Below are 20,018 nucleotides of genomic sequence, written 5' to 3'. Positions count from 1 at the left end.
ATTATCCCATTCACCTTTACGCAGCTTACATAAAATTATCAAAAGGTCGACTTCACGATGCCGTGATCAGCATCCTGAGTAATCCTAAATCCCCCAATTAGTATTCAATACATTCTCAACCATCATTATCATGAATTCTCATCATTCAAACTCTGCATTTCCCTTATTGCCACCCCAAGGTTTCCAAAATACTCATATAACTATTATAGTTTTATATCATCATGAAGTTTTTGTTTATATATATATATATATATATATATATATATATATATATATATATATATATATATATATATATATATATATATATATATTCATATATTCATATATTTTATATATATATACATATATATATATATATATATATATATATATATATATATATATATATGATTGTGAAATATTTTTGTTAAACAGGAATTCATCAAAATATAGGGAGCCGATAGAAGCATGCCAAATGTGGAAAATGAAGGCTATATTTCAGAGACAGGCTGTCTCTCTGAGAGATAGTTTGGTCTCAAAATATAACTGTTTCAATTTAACTCTATCGCTCCATTTATTTATTCTCCTCTCCTCACACATATGTATATATACATACATACACACACACACATATATATATATGTATTAAAATAAAAAAGTTTTGCTACCCAACAGTGGTGACTCCACATCAAGACAAAACAACAGTTACTACCGTATTTATACTTCACCAGCTTTATTCACCAACACAAATGGAAAATCAACAGCAAGCCGACCTTCCTGTGCACTTTCTGTTATTCTCTAACAGGTTGCAAGCACTCTTCCTTTCATCTAGGCAGCTTTTTCTTGGTCTCATTTTAATCTTAAAAAAACTGTCCAAGTGACTATGTCATCCCAGAGCAAGTCTGTTTCAGATTTTCTCCTGTTCATTTTTTTTTATCTAATCCTCTTGACACCCCTACTTTCCACTCCCTTTCAAGTCTTCCCAGATGATATTATATTATAATATTCAAACAATTTATCTCATCACCCTCCGCTTTTTACTTTCTCGTTGGCATTAATGCACGATTCGCTCTGGCATAAGATAGTTGCGTCTCCAGTCAATACTTGTATATACTTGTGTCCCAGAATTCCCTTCCACTGATGTTCCTCTTCCCTTCCAAATCTTTTGCCGAGATCTTGCCATCTTCCTTTCCTCATCAGGTCTGTAATTCATCTTTTCTCACAACCCATCATCATCTACATATACTTCAAGATACATATGTGACTGAGCTTCTTCCATTCTTCCATTATCCATGCTTACATTCAACGCTTCATCCCCAGGCTTCGCATGTTCAAGCATCTTACTCTTGTTAACACTCACTTTCAACACATATTTACATACCTTCATCAGCCATTCATTTATGCTGTCACCGTCACAGCACATCTCACTTGCAATTACACAAACTCGTACAGAGCCTTTCCACTCCTTGATCTTTCAGCTGTCATTCCTGCTTTCTCAAGTCAATTCCACATGATAGTTGTCAAATTTACATTGTAACTTTTCATTCTTGCATCATTCAGATCTGATATTCAACAGCCCAGGAAAATTCTCACTCACGCAGCATCTTTCTATTTCTATCAATTCATTTAGGACCCATCCCATCACGAGCCTTTTTTCTCCGCATTTGTCTCTCTTAGGAATACAGTAACTTTCTGTGGCTGCAGTACCTGCTCAAATTCACCCATAAATTTCCTTTTCTTTCTTTCATTCCTCTCACTTTCCCCTACATCAATTTATTCCTCCTCTTGTAGAACTCTTGAAGTTTTCGTCTTCCTTTCTGCAACTGCACCTTCATTAGATATGTTGTTTTTGCATCTCAGCAAACAATGCTTTTATTTCTGTTTCCTGTGAGCCTATGCATTCAGGCTCCCTGCTGACTCAGTCATCCCACAGTTATATTCTACATACCTTATGAATTCCTACCACATCCGTTTATTAACCACAACCCTTTTTTCGTCCATCTTCCTCTGCATGTTATTCTTACTTCTTTCTCATCAGGTTTCCTTGCCTTAGTTTCATTTATGGTCAGATTTCACATACTTCCTTGCCACTGGAAAAAAAATCTTCTATTATTACTTCCATTTCAGCTGCTTCACATATTCAAATACACCCTTCTCCTCTCTAGGGACTACTGAACAATATTCTTCTGAAATAACATTTTCTAACAATCAGGAGGCTTTATGAAAAAAAATTATAGTGATGCCGATTCAGTTACACGATGTTAAGCCAACAACGAAAAAAGTGCCAAATCCACAAAGATTTTGCTGAGTGTAATTAATTTCTTTCACTACAGACTTTACTAACCACCTAAGGCTTACTGGGAGTCTATTTTGAAACGCATATTAATCGCTACAGAAAATTCAGCCTAACAACTATGCCTTTACTGTTTCTGTCAAGTGCACATGAGTGCTGAATTTCCCTTGCCCTACATCTCTGAGCCAGGATAGACACCCAATCATTCCCACACCTTCCCAGTCCACAGAAGCCCTGTCCTTTTACTTTCGTTTCCCTAAGAGCCATGACATTAAGTATTCTCTCTTCAAATTCTTCTTGTATCTTAATTTTCTTGTCTGTATTACATTCACATGATCTTCAGAACCAGAGCTCTTGGTACTTCCTTTCTTTTCCCGTTTTTGCACCATGAGTATATCAGAAGTGGCTGCTAATCCTGCAAATCCCCAGCCAAGAATATTTGGTGATTTTTACACCACTCGAGCGGCTTAATGCAATTATTTTATTGCTAGCGTCTCGCCTGATTGTCGTTGGCCTCAAGGCAAGAGAGAGAGAGACACGCACCCACTGTTTGGGGAGTAATTCTCCCTTCCAGAGATCACTGACCTTCCGCTAGACGCTCCGAGGCACTGGGGCACGGTGCATTAGTATGCCCCAAAAAAAAGGTAACTTTTTAGGCAGTAATGTCCAGGTATTATTTTATACCACCAAGCTATCTGACGATTATAGGCTGACCTGACACAAAAGGTTACACACACACACACACACAGATATATACGGTATACACACACACACACATATATGTATGTATATACATATATACATGTATATATACATGTATGTATATATATGTAGGTATGTATATATGTATACATATGGCACAAAAATTTCTATGAACATACACAAACCTTCGTTCAAATATGTGCGTGTTCTCACGTCCGTGGCCAATGTTTGAAGATTTACCTCACTGTCTTTACACTTTGCTATGCATTATATACTTCTCTGTCCCTTTTTTGTTTATCGCTTACGATTAGCTGTTGACAATATATACTCTGGTGTCGATATCTCTATGCACACGAACACACACACGCACACAAACACGCAGTGGTTACTAACACTCGCCCTATAAGCGAGATTCTGAGATCGTAAAAAAATAAAAAAAAAATTCCACTGTGCATCCCTTGACCAAATCGGCGAATTATGTACTAGGTAGTCAGTCGACTAGTGTGAAGACGGGCAGGGGACTAGCATCAACCCGAAAGACCAGGTGAGCCAGAGGGTGACACCTCCTTGTGCCACACCCTGTGGCTAAATCCATATATATATATATATATATATATATATATATATATATATATATATATATATTATATTATACTATATATATATATACAGACACACATATATATATATATATATATATATATATATATATATATATATATATATATATATATTATATATATATATTATATACAAATATATACACACACGTCTATATATATATATATATATATATATATATATATATACATATATGTATACATATATACATACACATATATATATATATATATATATATATATATATATATATATATATATATATATATATATATATATATATATAAGTGCATATGTTTCAAAGCAGGTACCTCATTTGGTCTCTGAAGGATATTCGTCAGTTACGGTCATGATTTCCCAATCGTTGCACGACTTAGTTGATATATTATTTGAAACATGCATTTTGTTTATAAAAGCCAGACACAATCTACACTTACAAAGAAAGTAAGAAGTTAATAGCAAAAAAAAAAGAGGCTTACTGTAATCGAGAATAAGGTATCGCCTAATTGAACCTGCCCAGTTTCACAAACATTACACAAACAAAAACAATCACTACATAATCGAACATAACAATAGTATGGAATACTCTTGTGTGATTACATATGACTGCTCGTCCTTCTCACAATAGCTTTGCGTAATCAGACTAACAACACGCCGTCTATAGGTCTACTATAAATTCTTAATCGATTCCACCAAGCGCTTTCTACAGGCCTATGCTCTATATTCAGTAACTCGAAATACCCACTTCATTAGGTTATAGACGTCGCCTTTTGACCTAGCCTAATTTTGCAATTATTACGTGGACAATTACAGCACTGTAATGGGATATGTATATATCATTACTCTGTCAGTGCACCTCACTGTAGGCCTATATTTAGACAGACATTAAACTAGCGGATAGTTTTGCTATGATAGTTCTATTTTAGGTATGTTTCGTCATCCAAAAATAACGTTTTTCAGCCCTCGCCATTTTCTTACACGAAGAAGAAAGGAAACGTGCAAGGCGAAGTAGCGCTGTCTTCCCAATAATACTAAGTTGCATAGCGAATCGCATTCATTCATTTTTTTTCCAGGTCTTGTTTTGAGCCAGAGCGGAAAAAAAAGTACGTCTTTTGCGACGTATAATCCTAAAGTAAGCAACTTGTTTATTGGGGGAAAAATGGTTGAGATCCTCTCAGCCTTTGAAAATCGGCCTATGGCAATAGTAGGCCTCTTTCTGAAGGCCTAAGCTCTCGTTTGTGAAGAGGACAGCTAATGGGAGGGAGAGACGGGGAGGGGGAATGGGGAGAAACGTACACGAGGGAGGCCGGCCAGGTGGGGATGCCGCCGGGTAGGGAGAGAGTGAGGGGGAGAGCGGCATGGCGCATGCGCTAACCTGAGAGGCGGACAGCCAATCCATATTCGTCTAACGGCAACCTGTTAGATCATACACTTGGCAATGCAGCATAAATTCTTTTACCCAGGGAAAAAGAAAGAAGGCTGGCTTTTTTTCACTTGTCTTTTTTTATCTAGTTTTATTTCCTGAATGGAACTACTGTATATTCCCTCTGGCAAGGCGCAATTTTAGTAAGAGAGACACGTTAATACAGATACGATAACTTGATCGAGCGTTAATTTCGTGATTTGACTGCTGATGTTTACAAATGCATCTGCCATGCTTTTGTTATGTACGAGTTAAGTATGCAGTGAAAGGACACCAATTATTATTCTCCCTTTCTCTCTCTCTCTGTCTATCTTTCTCTCTGACACAAACGAACACAGACTCCCGTTCAATTCAGCTGCTGTCGGGAAAGTTTTAATGCAATATGATATACACTTAAAAGGCTATCCTTAATCTCAATTTCTTTTCTTAATTTTCCAGACTTCTGCAACTTTTACTTAGTCCTCTCTTGAACTTCAATGACCGAGTGATTGCAAGTTTCCTGACGTCACAATTATCAAGGTCAATGACACCAATCCATTTGACCTCGAGTGAAATAGGAAAGCTTCCGGGGAAAGTCGTTTGAAATCAATTAATGGGTGGCAGATGGGCAAAGAGGTTCTATGGAATTATTATTATTATTATTATTATTATTATTATTATTATATACAAATATTTTTAATCAATTAATGGGTGGTAGATGGGCAAAGAGGTTCCATGGGATGATTATTATTATTATTATTATTATTATTATTATTATTATTATTATTATTAATCAATTAATGAGTGGTAGATGGGGTAAGAGGTTCCATGGGATTATTATTATTATTATTATTATTATTATTATTATTATTATTATTATTATTATTATTATTATATACAAATGCGTAAACACCCATAAAAGAAACAAAACAGAAAACCTCCAAAAAAGTCAGTGAAAATTAACGATTAAGGGTAAAGGTAAATCAGCTAAAATAAAAATGAGTACTTATGAACGTTTAAGTTTGGGATTATAATTTCCTTTGATTTATACTGTAAATGTTTTTGAATGATTTAATTTCAGTTTTGGATGAGATTGTAAAATACCTACATCCTATTCTCGATAGAGCTTCTTCTTCTAATATTTATTTATTTCATCTTATAATTATTATATTTACGTTTCGTTTGTTTAGAAAGTCAGGAAACATTAGATTACGAGGAATAATTTTTTTTGTAAGACATCAGAATGAATATTTTCAGCTGAAATATAAATATTATTTCTAAATAAATATATATATATATATATATATATATATATATATATATATATATATATATATATATACTATAATATATATATATATATATATATATATATATATATATATATATATATATATGTGTGTGTATATATACATATATATATATATATATATATACATATACATATATATATATATATATATATATATATATATATATATATATACATATATATACATATATATATATATATATATATATATATATATATAAATATATATATATATATATATATATATATATATATATATATATATATATATATATATATATATATATATATATATATATATATATATATATATATATCCTTCGTATTTAGAATAACAAGCTCAGGTGCATTTTGTTATAAAAATAAAAATGTTATGATTTGAATATCGATAATAAATTCAATAGACAAGAAAATAATGTTTTTTTGTATCGTAAGACACGCGATGTCAAATGGCGTATGAATAAAAAAATTTTTTTCCAAAGTAAATTTTGAAAAATTTTAATAATATAAGGAGAGGTATCTACAACAATTACAATAATCTTTAACTTATATATGAATATTTGTTTTTGTTCTAACAAAATGAATTTTTTTTTACTAAAATTAAGTCCTGGATACTTTTATTATTTTAAAATAATTGAAAATCAAACCAACCAACAGATGTGAAAAGCAAGTCATGTTATGCCAGTGTATGCTAAGCTAAAACTTCAATTTGCTAAAATTTGAAAATGAAAACTGTAGGTTCTAAATAGGCCATGTAAATGAAAACTTTAGGTTCTAATTAGGACTAGAAAATGAAAACTATGTTCTAAACAGGACATGAAAATGAAAACTTTATGTTCTACAGAGGACGTGAAAATGAACACTTAATGTTCTAAATAGGACATGAAAATGAACACTTTATGTTCTAAATAGGACATGAAAATGAACGCTTTAGGTTCTAAATGGGACGTGAAAATGAACACTTTATGTTCTAAATAGGACATGAAAATTAACACTTTAGGTTTTAAATAAGACAAGAAAATGAACACTTTAGGTTCTAAATACGACGTGAAAATGAACACGTTATGTTCTAAATAGGACATGAAAATTAACACTTTAGGTTCTAAATACGACATACAAGTGAACACTTTAGGTTCTAAATAGGACATGAAAATGAACACTTTAGTTTCTAAATAGGACATGAAAATGAACACTTTAGGTTCTAAATGGGACATGAAAATGAACACTTTAGTTTCTAAATAGGACATGAAAATGAACACTTTAGGTTCTAAATAGGACATGAAAATGAACACTTTAGTTTCTAAATAGGACATGAAAATGAACACTTTAGGTTCTAAATAGGACATGAAAATGAACACTAGGTTCTAAATAGGACATGAAAATGAACACTAGGTTCTAAATAGGACGTGAAAATTAATACTTTATGTTCTAGATAGGACATGTAAATGAACACTTTAGGTTCTAATTAAGACATGAAAATGAACACTTTAATTTGATAAATTAAGTAATGTAAAATATGCGATTTATAATATTATTTTAGGCAAAGATAAAACCCAAGAAAGCAGCAGCGCTTGAAGCACAAAATGAAGAGTATTTTTATTAACTTGACATAAAAAAAAAATAAAATAAAGGAATGAATGTTTCTATTATCTTATCTAACAACTTTTTGGAAAAAAACTAAAATAAACTAATGAGTATTTTATAAGTTTGATAACGAAAACACATGAAACTGAGCCGTTTTGAAATAAAAGAAAGTGTATATATATATATATATATATATATATATATATATATATATATATATATATATATATATGTATATATATATATATATATATATATATACTATATATATACATATATTCACATTTTAATTAGCTGAAATCCAAGAGCGCAGGAACGCTTAAAAATACAGCGAATGGATATCGTTATCATGCAATATCAGTAAGAACCCAGGAAAGCAAAAGAGGCTCTGAGCAAGTCATGTAATGCCAACGTACGCTCCGACGGGCCAAAACTTCCAAATTGATAACGAGGCGATCACGCTCCTAATCACAGAGTACAAAATTCTAAAAACATAACCGCGACCGACAATCACCGGGAGATTCATATGGCCTAATTGAGCACCCCACAATATGCAAATGAGTTCCATCCCTTCGGATTTCGCTCGAAAACTTCTTTCTTTCTTTCTTTCTTCTTCCCCTCTTTTTTTTCTCCCTCTTTTTCTTGTCTCTCGTATCGATTTCACAGGCAAATGTTTATAACTCTCTTCTTCTTCTTCTTCTTCTTCTTCTCCAGGCGAAAGTTAGAACGTTAATTTTTTGGGGTTCGTCTTCTTGTTTTTTTCTTGTATTTTGTTCATAGTGATTTTGTAGTAAAATGTACACGGTTTGCTCTTAATTTTAACTTGTCTTTTCGTATCGGTTTCAATATCAAATGTTTTCCTTATTCTTTACATTCTTCCTCCTCGTTTCTTTTTTATCCTGTTTTTAGTGTCCATTTCATGAGCAATGTTTATGATGATTGTTTTTTTTTTTTTTATTTCGTTATCTTTATACAGTTCACTTGCAGATGTCTGCATTTTATTCTTCCTTCTCCTCTTCATCTGCTGCTTCTTCTTCTTCTTCTTCTTCTGTTGTTAATTATTTTTTTTCATTTCGCCTCGGTTGCATAGGCTAGTTTGTTATTCTTTCCTGTTCTCTTTCTTTTCAATTCTCATTTTGTTTATACGTCGGGTTTAGAGGGCAACATTTATCATTTTTCTTCTCCCTGTCTCGTTTTATTTTTTCGTCTTGTCTCGTGTGTCTGTTATTTCCTTCTTTTTATTCATTCCATTTTTATCTCTTTACTTTGTGTCGATTCCGCAGCCGAATAATAATAATAATATGTGAAATTTTGGTATTCATATTCTTCTTCTTATTTATCTCTTCATTTTATTTCCTCGTTTGTTTTTTTCCATGACACCCGAGGTCGTTTTTGCAATGTCATGCTTACGTAAAGGTTAACGAATCCCCATATTTTTTGCTGATGCAGAGGTCGACGGGATGGGCAATCCAGTGCCCTTATCTAGCCCTGGCCCGCTGAAGGCAAGCAAAAAAAAAGAAAAAAAATGGGAATGAATCTATAAGATCGTTGCTCGTTGTTGGATTTCTCGTTTGTTATTTACTGAACTGTGGCGATTATTTTAATTTTCAGGGCACTGTTAAGAATTTGCACCTACATTCTCCCGATATTTATCTCTCTCTCTCTCTCTCTCTCTCTCTCTTATTCCTTATATTCTTCTATTATGTTCTGTTTCCGCCTTCTCTTTCTTCTTCTTCCTCCTCCAAAACAGGATCTAAAGCCTTCCTTTCCCCTCCCTGTTCCTACCTCCCCCATCCCCATTTTTGGCTCTCTCTCTCTCTCTCTCTCTCTCTCTCTCTCTCTCTCTCTCTCCATTCCATCTCCCATCACCATCAGCCCCTCATGGGAACTTTGATTGTTATGACTGGGTCCTTTGTGCCCCTGTATGCAAATTTGGGCTTGCTCTTATAAATTGCGAGGGAGACGCGCGATTTTGAGCCTTGGGACACCCATCCCGAGAGCACCGTTTCCCCCGTGTCCTCCGAGGTGACTTTCACAGGAAACGACTGGAGATTTTCTTTTTTTTTTCTTTCTTCCTATATCTTTCCGCATTTATACAACGTTTTAGAATAATCCTTTTAGAATTACAGCGAGGCTGTCTGCTCCTTCACTCTACGGCATTCCTTTCTGCTCGTGGCTCGCCTCGACTCCTCGGCCTGGTTTCTCGATGCTTGGCGCGATTATCGAACCCGAATCAACCGGGGATTAGATTTAATCCTTTAAATGCGATTACTATCTGATCATCAACCAATTAAGGCTCCCCCTACGGACTGACGTCACGCCGGAGGAGTGCTGTGATTGGTCGGCGGAGCGGCCCCCTTCGCCGTAAGAGTGGTTGTTGGTCGGTCTTCCTATTCCATTGTGCCCTCGGTTATGAGGGTCATTGGTGACGGGCTATAGCGGCCACCTCTTTAACAATGACCCCCTGCAAACCTCCCACAAAGGAGGAGGGGAGCAGTGACAGGGAACCGACCCACAAGGCTCAAGTGAGGAAAAACGAGAAAATTGGAAGGAAAAAAGCGAGACGTGTTTGACTTCCATTGGGACAGATGGGTGAAATATGGGTAAAAGAAAGGAGGGGGGTGGGAAGGGGGAAGGGGAGGCAGGGGAGGGGGGGAGGTGGACGGATGTCGACGGATCTCGTTTACAGGAATCACCAAAATTGAAGAAGATGGAGTCTGGGCGGAAAGAGTTTATCCTGAAGATGTGGACAGCTGCAGTCTACAGCAATAATATGACATGTGTATATATATATATATATATATAATATATATATATATATATATATATATATATATATATATATATATATATATATATATATCTCTCATAACTTTACGACACAAAAAGATTGTAGAGGATTTGTGTCGTGAGTGTATACAGAGTACGCTATATATGCATACTTAAGAATTTTGGTGAGTTTTGTTCGGATAATGAAAATTTTTACCAAAGAATCCCATGTAATGAGAATATGCATGAAATATATTGCAATTTTTCATAAGTGCATATATAGATATATACATACATACATATATATAATTTATATATATACATATGTATATATGTATGTATGTATGTATAGACAGCGACAGACGAACAGAAGGGGCTTAGCAACAATCAGTTTGCCTAGTATAATGAAATGATCTGATTATAGAATCCACTACGAAGGCAGAAGAGCTCTAATTACTGATAACGAATAGGGACAGAAAATAATCGGACGATGATTAGCCGAATTCCTAAACCCTTCCCCCCCCCGAAATGTATTAATCTTGATCTGTAGTTGTTTCATCTTAATATATCTATGTATGAAAGCCCGTTTGCGTTCCTTTTTCCTTTAGCGAGGGTGGCTCCAGAAGGTGCAGCCTCACATTCTTTTCCTTTCCCATTCTTTTTGCTGTTGCCTTCAGGTCTGGGCAAGATAAGGGCACCTGGCTGACCATTTAAGAGAAATTTTAGTACGAAATAACGACTCTGGTGTGCCATTTCCTTGAGTTTTTTTCATGTGTTTTGCTGTTTCTGCAAATGCACATTCAGCTGTTAACTGATTTCCGTTTTATTTTGCTTGTTACTGATTAATCAAGCCGCCAGAGAACCGTAAGTCAAGCAATTAATTAAACTGTTCCGTGGATGTTTGCTTTGGAAGTTAATGGGCTTGGAAGACTGTTCTATGTGAATGGTAGTACATTTTGAATAATAATATGCTTATAATAATGTCGCAAACGCTATGTCAACACTGAAATTTGTTTCTTCTAGTTGAATCCGTCTTAGTCTACTGGTTCTAAAAGAGAAAACGCTGAGCACCATAATGTTTTTGATATAATAGAAATATTAGTAAAACAGGAATTCCAGTAATTTTCTGTAAAGAGCCTGTTCTTAGTCCTTTACCCTCCAACGTCTTGCACATTCATCATCCCTCATCATGCCCGCAGCGCCTCACTCCTCCCTAGGCCCCACCCACCCACCAAAAAACTGGCAGAGCGAATAAAAGAAATGAACAAGCAAAATACTTTCAAAGTCTTGGCCCTTACTCTCCCTGAATATCAACCCCCCGCCGCCCCCCCCCCGTCCCCCCCCGCCCCCAACGATTTCCACAGGCCCAAGGAATAACAAATAAGGGCGGATAAAGATAAGCTCGAGATGGTCAACAGGGAACTCGAAGGCCACCTCCTGTGGGCCACTTTAAGGCCCGCAACTTATTTTTTCCAGAGGAGCGGAAACGGGGGCGGGCGGGCGGGCGAGGCAACCCATGTTTAACAGAACACAAACACTGGGCGAGTCGCATTCGTTATTCTCTCTGTGTTTCGCCGCATGTCAACAATCGCCGCTTCCAGAGCGGAAGAATTTTATCTCGCTTTGGGCTGGTCAGGTCGAAGGAGGAGGAGGAGATCCCCTCGCACTTTTCCTCAAGGTCCCTCCCTCAAGTATCAATGCGGCTTTGTGTGTGTTTGTTTACGTTTATTATTAATATTCTTTTTTATATGCATACCGAGTCTGGGAGTTGTTGTCTGTTTGCTGACTATTTTGTATGATTGTTTGTTCTATGTGTTCCTGGGATAAGAAAATCACTCTTTCGCCCTTTGAACTCTGCTCAAATACTACATCTTACCTTTCCGTCTTCCGTCATTTTTTTTTAATCTTACTTTCCCGTCTCCTGTTTTCTTTTTCCGTCTGTTTTTTTTTTTCTTAAAACGTAGGATGGCATTTGGGTTTGAAGGCAGATGTTTTTTATGTATAAATGATAAAATTTTAGTGCAAAGTTAATGCATTTTATCTCATATCTTGACTCTTTCTAAAAAGCTGTATGTATCAAGAGAATCGTAAAATTTCATTTATAACCAGTTTTGACAATTCTAGTTATTATGAAAAAAAAACCCGACGTTTTCATAGTAAAAGCAAAGACCACATACACACACACACACACACACACACACACCTCAGAAATAACTGATATAAAATTCTTAATAAGAAGAGATAGGGATTATGCTAATTATAGATTTTCTCCGCAGATCTAATTAAACTAATGAAGCGCAGACCTGATACTTAGTTAAATGGGGCTTCAACAACAGGCGTCAGTAGCAAGTAATGAAGGCAGTCCTTACGTGCGGTTATATACTACTCATTCATAGTAAGTTTTACTCGTTACTCTATCTGCTTATATTTTAACTATTTATTCACAATAGGTTTGATGTACGTTTTCTGTCACTTTGGGTTTTAACTTCATATGAGTTTGCATAAATGCCGTTCATTGTTTATACCTTTCAAAAAGATTTGAACGCCGCGTCAGTTAAAGTGGTATCCACTAATTTCAGAAAAAGTTAAGTGTTTTATTCTATATCAGAGAGAATGTTTCTCTGTTTTATATATACACACACACACACATTAAAACCCAATGATTTCTCTCGGTGATACAACGGTACTTCAATTCAACCTCAGCCTCTCTCACTACTAATTCCTATGCTTTCAAAATGAAGGTGCCTTGGTCAAAGCTTGGGAACGGTACGTAACGTCCCGTGGGTCTTGACTTACTGTTTCGATCTTCCCTTACATTACCGCCATTTTTGACGACTAATGTTTATGGCCAATGTGTATTCATGTTTTCATTTCTTTGAATCTAACCTCTTATCACTGATTATGGGAAAACGTCTATAAACTTTGTTACTATCATTATTGTTCTGAATGGAACTTTTTGTTGAGCTTTCTTTCGAAATTTGTGGACTGATATAACACTTTCAGGCTCTGTATAAATATCAGGGATTTTCAGTACAAGGTGGCTGGAGCTGGGTTATTTCCTTTTAAAATTTACGTCAGATTACGTCGCTTTCACGCTTTCGGAAGCAAATCAAATACTCCCAATGCAAAAGGAAATAAAAAATACCCAGACACTTCATAAGAATCTTGACAGTACGATGTAGTGTCGATGACAAAAGCCATTTGATGCCAGGCTAATTAAATAGTCAGCCAGTTAACATCAGCCATTTGATGCCAGGTTGATTAAACAGTCAATCAATTAACATCAGCCATTTGATGCCAGGCTAATTAAATAGCCAAAAATTAAATAGCCAATCAGTTAACAACATCAGCCATTTGATGCCAGGTTAATTAAATAGTCAATCAGTTAGCATCAGCTATTTGATGCCAGGCTAATTAAATAGCCAATCAGTTAACATTAGCCATTTGATGCCAGGTTAATTAAATAGTCAATCAGCTAGCAACAGCCATTTGATGCCAGGCTAATTAAATAATCAGTCAGTTAACATCAGCCATTTGATGCAAGGCTAATTAAATAGTCAGTCAGTTAACACCAGCCCTCTGATGTCAGGTTAATTAAACAGTCAATCAGTTACCATCGGCCCTTTGATGCCAGGTTAATTAAACAGTCAGTCAGTTACCATTAGCCATTTGATGCAAGGCTAATTAAATAGTCAGTCAGTTAACATCAGCCACTTGATGCCAGGTTAATTAAATAGTCAATCAGTTAACATCAGTCATTTGATGCCAGGTTAATTAAATAGCCAGTCAGTTAGCATCAGCCATTTGATGCCAGGTTAATTAAATAGTCAATCAGTTAAAATTAGCCATTTGATGCCAGGTTAATTAAATAGTCAGTCAGTTAACATCAGCCATTTGATGCCAGGCTAATTAAACAGCCAATCAGTTAACATCAGCCATTTGATGCCAGACTAATTAAATAGTCAGTCAGTTAACATCAGCCACCTGATGCCAGGTTAATTAAATAGCTAGTTAGTTAACATCAGCCATTTGATGCCAGGCTAATTAAATAGCCAATCAGTAAACATCAGCCATTTGACGCCAGGTTAATTAAATAGTCAATCAGTTAACATCACGATAAGTTCTGAAAAACCGAAACATCATTCTATACAAGAATAACTTTCCAGATGCAGATGCCAACGGGAGTGGCAACCGAAAGACCATTTATACAGCCCAACCTCAGGGTATACAAGAACACTATAGGGAATTACAGCAGAAGGATATAAGAAATAGTTTGAGAATTCTGAAGCTCGTAGGGAAAAGGGAGGTGGCAATCAGATCTAACGACCAAAGATTTACCCAGAGCAATTGTGGGGAGAAGCGGCTTACTTAACAGGTGATGGGAGTTCTCAGGTAGCTTTGATTATTATTACTATCATTATTTCAGTAGATGAAACCTGTTCACATGGAACAAGCACACCAAAGGGGCCACTGACTTGAAATTCATGCTTCCAATGAATGTTGGTTTCAATCTCACACCGCAGACCCCACACTGCAGCAGAGCCAGTGATTTTTTATCGGCCTAGGGGGAGACGCAAACCCACGACATCTGAGTAGCATGCCACGACACTAACCACTGTACCAGGGACCAGCTAAATACTAATAGTTATTGTGATAGTAACCAGATAATACTAATATCAATAATAGAAGGGGTTGACGCTGTATCGATATCGGTTTTTGCAATTAAACCAACTGAGATTGATACCATTATCAAAGCAATAACATCAAACTGAAACTTTCAACATGATCTAACAAAGTAACACTATCAAAGTAATCTTGTCAAAGGAAAACTTTCAAACTAATAAAAGTATCCCTTTAAGGTAGTACTTTCAAAGTGACATTATCAAAGGAACAGTCAAATTAGCACTCTAAAATAGCCTTAATAAAGTACCATTTTCCATGTAATCATATAACTGTGAATTCATCAATAACCAAAATGAAACAAAATCATCCCCAAGATACAGAATTCACCATCAACAGAAACAACATTAATTAGTTTCTGAAAACGAGAAGCCTGTAATTTTCCATATTAACCCATTCACAGCATGAGGAGGTGTAAACAAATCAATTATTGTCATAATCAGCCACATCATTAGTGCTTTCATGTTAGTAATGAACACCATATTCTTCGGAAGCTTGAATTTCAAGTCAATGACCCCTGTGGGATTGTTCTATATGAATAGGGTTCTTGGTCTGAATAATAATAATAATAATAATAATAATAATAATAATAATAATAATAATAATAATAATAATAATAATAATAATAATAATCTTGAAGACAAGCCTTTTCACTGTTACCATAATCAACCACGCTTCAGGTTCTTCCATACCAACACATTCGACCATTTAAGAACGCTTGCAATTGACATAATCATCCACTTGATAATAATTCACTTTAGAAGTTCTTCATTGTCACACACATTTTTACGAAGCATTAAACAATTTACTATTTCCGTATTCATATACATAAATTACTCTTTCCTATCAAATCACTGGCTCTGTATCATGACCAGTTACTGCCGCAGTGTGGGGCCTGCGGTGGGAGGTTGAAACCAACATATTCTTTGGAAGCTTGAATTTCAAGTCATTGGCCCCTGTGTGCTTGTTCCATGTGAATAGGTTTCATCTACCGAATAAAAAAATAAAGTAAAAAAATACAATCACATCTTAAAGGCAAACCAACCAATTTACTTTGTCCATGACTCTAAACACCTCATTACAAACATCTTAAGGCTAATGAGTGACTACTTTCATATCAGCACACAAACGCACATACACACACAAACACAACTGAAAGTTGTAGAAACCAGATTACTATTTCGAAAAGCAACCACATTAGAGGTATTACTATATAAAAAAATTAAATGTACTAACCAAAATACTCTTTCCATAACCACACATGTATTTGGTAGCCTACTTCCACGTTAACAAGCTAACATCCTAAGAGATACATGAACCAATTTACTAATTACAAAATCTATGTATATCAAAATATATGTATATCAACATACACGTATTTCATACACATGCATAAAACAATTTGCTATTTCCATAATCATAAACTTCCTTAGTGCTTTCCTTTGCTCACTTATTAACGATACAGGAACCATTTATATATTTTCCGTAATCATCTATAATATAGGATCTTCAATATAAACACTCAAGGACCAATTTACTTGTTTCCAAGAGCATACACTTTATTGGTACTTCTTTACTAAAGAAGTAAGCCTAAAGACACATGAGGCATTTATTTTCTTAGTCATCCAAAACATTAGTACTTTCTTATTAGAACAGAACGGAATACAGAATTTAGGCCAGAGACCAAGCACTGGGACCTATGAGGTCATTTGGCGCTGAAACGGAAATTGACAGTAAAAGGTTTGCAAGGTGTAACAGGAGGAAAACCTCGCAGTTGCACTATGAATCAACTGTTAGAGAGGGTGGAAAGTCAGAAGGAAGGAAGAGAATAAGAACGGAGGTATAGTAAAAGGAATAAAAGAGGTTGCAGCTAGGGGCGGAAGAGACGCTGCAAAGACCCTTAAGTAATGACTACAGTGTACCACGTAAGGTGAATTGATGGCACTATGGGGAGTACTTTCTTATTAACGATCTTGCTTCAAAAATGTAGGTAGACCAATTTAATATTTCCCTATTCTCATCATGGCATTTGTTGTAAAGAAAGTCTTACCTGGTGAATCACAAGAAGAACACCCCGTAGGGGGTTAGTGCCGTCAGTGCACCTCATGTGGTGCACTGTAGCCACCACTTAAGATTCTTTGCAGCGTGCCTTCGGGCCCTAGCTGTAACCCCTTTCGTTCCTTTTACTGTGCCTCCTTTCTTATGCTCTTTCTTCCATCTTACCTTACACCCTCTCCGAACAACTGATTCATAGTGCAACTGCGAGGTTTTCCTTCTGTTACAACTTTTAAACTATTACTGTCAATTTCGGTTTCAGGCTGAATGACCTCATTGGTCCCAGTGCTTGGCCTCTGGCCTAAATTCTATTTTCAATTCAATTCACAACAAGAACAACAACAAAGAAGCAACGACAACGACAAAAACAACAGAGAGAGAGAGAGAGAGAGAGAGAGAGAGATAAGAAAACAGGGATAGGGAAGGCCACATGTAACCAGTGAAGCTGAATATTATCTCCACGATTCCAATTGCATAAAGGCAGCACAAAAGGCGGTTGAAATCTCTCTCTGTCTCTCTTTCTTTCTCAATATGTTCAAAGAAACGTATGAGAGAGAGAGAGAGAGAGAGAGAGAGAGAGAAGAGAGAGAGAGAGAGAGAGAGAGAGAGAATCCTTTCAAGTATGTTATCGCCAGTTATTCTGGCGAAAATCTCTACTCTCTCATTTATTCCTTTCTCTTTCATATATGCTCACAGAAACGTCTAGTTAGATCGTTTCAAGAATGTTTTTCTTTACCAGTTATAAAGGCTTAAATCTCGGAGGCGTCTTCAAAGTTACGACCATGTCTATGTGAGTCGGTTTTTTCTATAGGTACAGGCATAGGTGAAGTCAAAAGAGGAGAGGCATTAGTACTGTCACTGTCATAAATATCACCATAAGGAAAATTATATTATTATTATTATTATTATTATTATTATTATTATTATTATTTATTCATTTTTTTGGTCTATCTCAATTATCCTGTTCGACTGGGTTTCCATCCTGCCCCCTTAGGAGTCCATCACCTTTCTATGTGCACTATTTCTAATGGCACGCTCCTCTGCATGAGCCCTGGAGTTATTATTATTGTTATTAATTATTATTATTATTATTACTGAATTTCTCAGTTCCATAGGTCGTTCATTCCTCACACTATCGGACTGTGGAACAATCTCCCTGAGGATGTTGTGGGATTGGAACCTCGAAAGTTCCAGCAAAGATGCAACGCATTACTACCTTAAAACATTTCTCCTTGTATTTTAATGATTTACTTAAATTTCTATCTATTTATTTATTAATTTGTTCATTTATTTTTTTCCTTTCTAATAACCGATCCCTTTCTGTATTTCCTTCCACCTTCTGTTACTTCTTGCAAAACAACACGTTCTTTGGAGGCTCGAATTTCAAGTCAATGGCTCCCGTGGTGGGCTTGTTCCATAAGAATAGGGCTCGTCTTGTTAGTAATAATAATTATATTTTTATTTTTATTGTGATTCTGATTCCAGCTAATATGCTTCTTTGGGTAACTCCAGAAATAAGATCTGTTTTCGCGCACTACATTTGCACAAAGGATGAAATTACTAGTCAGAACCTATAATAGAATGATGAAACTCCGTTGTATTATTATCATTATTATTACTGAAGGATAAAATCTGAATTAGATTTCTAGAGAAATTAAAACCTATCCAGCTCTCACTAACTTATCAGCTTAGAGCCAGTGATGTTATGAGTGGTTGAAAATATTATTATTAATATTATAATTGTTAAAAAATACTCATAGTAACATGAGTCTTGTAATGGAGAAACAAATTCACAGTTACATATATGTACATACATTTAAAGATAAATCTGTACAAAGAGGTTTCGAGAGTCCGCTCGATTCCCCCTTTTATCAATTGAAAAGGGGGAATCGAACAGATTCCCGAAAGCTTTCTGTACAGATTTATCTTTAAATATATGTACATATACATAACTGTGGATGTCTTTCTCCATTATAATTATCATTATCACTACTGCATTCAAAGAAAATCGTAAACGCTGGAGAGTCGCTGGCGCAATTCCTATAGAGACCATCGGACCATCGCAAAAACGTCAAACGAAAAAAACATTCACCGACGATAATTGTTTTTTGAATGTGTCGCTTACTTTGTGACGTCAGCTGACGTCTCATGTCATGAGCGACCTACACAATGTTGTCAAATCACTGGCTAAACATGGTCTATGATAAAAAATTTTTAATGCATTACCTGAATTTGACTATGGAAAAACTTATAAAAATATGCAGACATACTCAACTTGATAGTTGATAGAAAAGGAATGAAAAGATACACTGACACACCCACACATACATATATATTATATATATATATATATATATATATATATATATATATATATATATATATATATATATATATATATATATATATGTTATATGTAGATAGCAAACCTATGGTATAAACATCTCGCCTAATCTGGGGGTGACCTTGGATAAGGCATTCATATATTTTGATTATTATTATTATTATTATGATGATGATGAAAAATAAAATGAACAGTAAAACCAGTAAGATATTTGATTCATAATAATAATAATAATAATAATAATAATAATAATAATAATAATAATAATAATAAT

General features: G+C 35.1%; 1 long non-coding RNA gene across 3 annotated transcripts in view; it reads left to right on the top strand.

The window, feature by feature from the left end:
* Positions 1 to 20,018, top strand: part of LOC136847198 (uncharacterized) — a 139,751-nt gene that overhangs the window by 20,135 nt on the left and 99,598 nt on the right. For all 3 annotated transcript variants that reach the window (XR_010855655.1, XR_010855656.1, XR_010855654.1), the window contains exon 4: positions 12,942 to 13,060. This is a non-coding gene — a long non-coding RNA (uncharacterized lncRNA). The remainder of the gene's footprint in view (positions 1 to 12,941; positions 13,061 to 20,018) is intronic.

Source organism: Macrobrachium rosenbergii, chromosome 16, assembly GCF_040412425.1.
Source record: "Macrobrachium rosenbergii isolate ZJJX-2024 chromosome 16, ASM4041242v1, whole genome shotgun sequence".
Taxonomy (NCBI): domain Eukaryota; kingdom Metazoa; phylum Arthropoda; class Malacostraca; order Decapoda; family Palaemonidae; genus Macrobrachium; species Macrobrachium rosenbergii.
The sequence above is the reverse complement of the archived record's forward strand: the minus strand, read 5'-3'. Positions and strand labels throughout refer to the sequence as shown.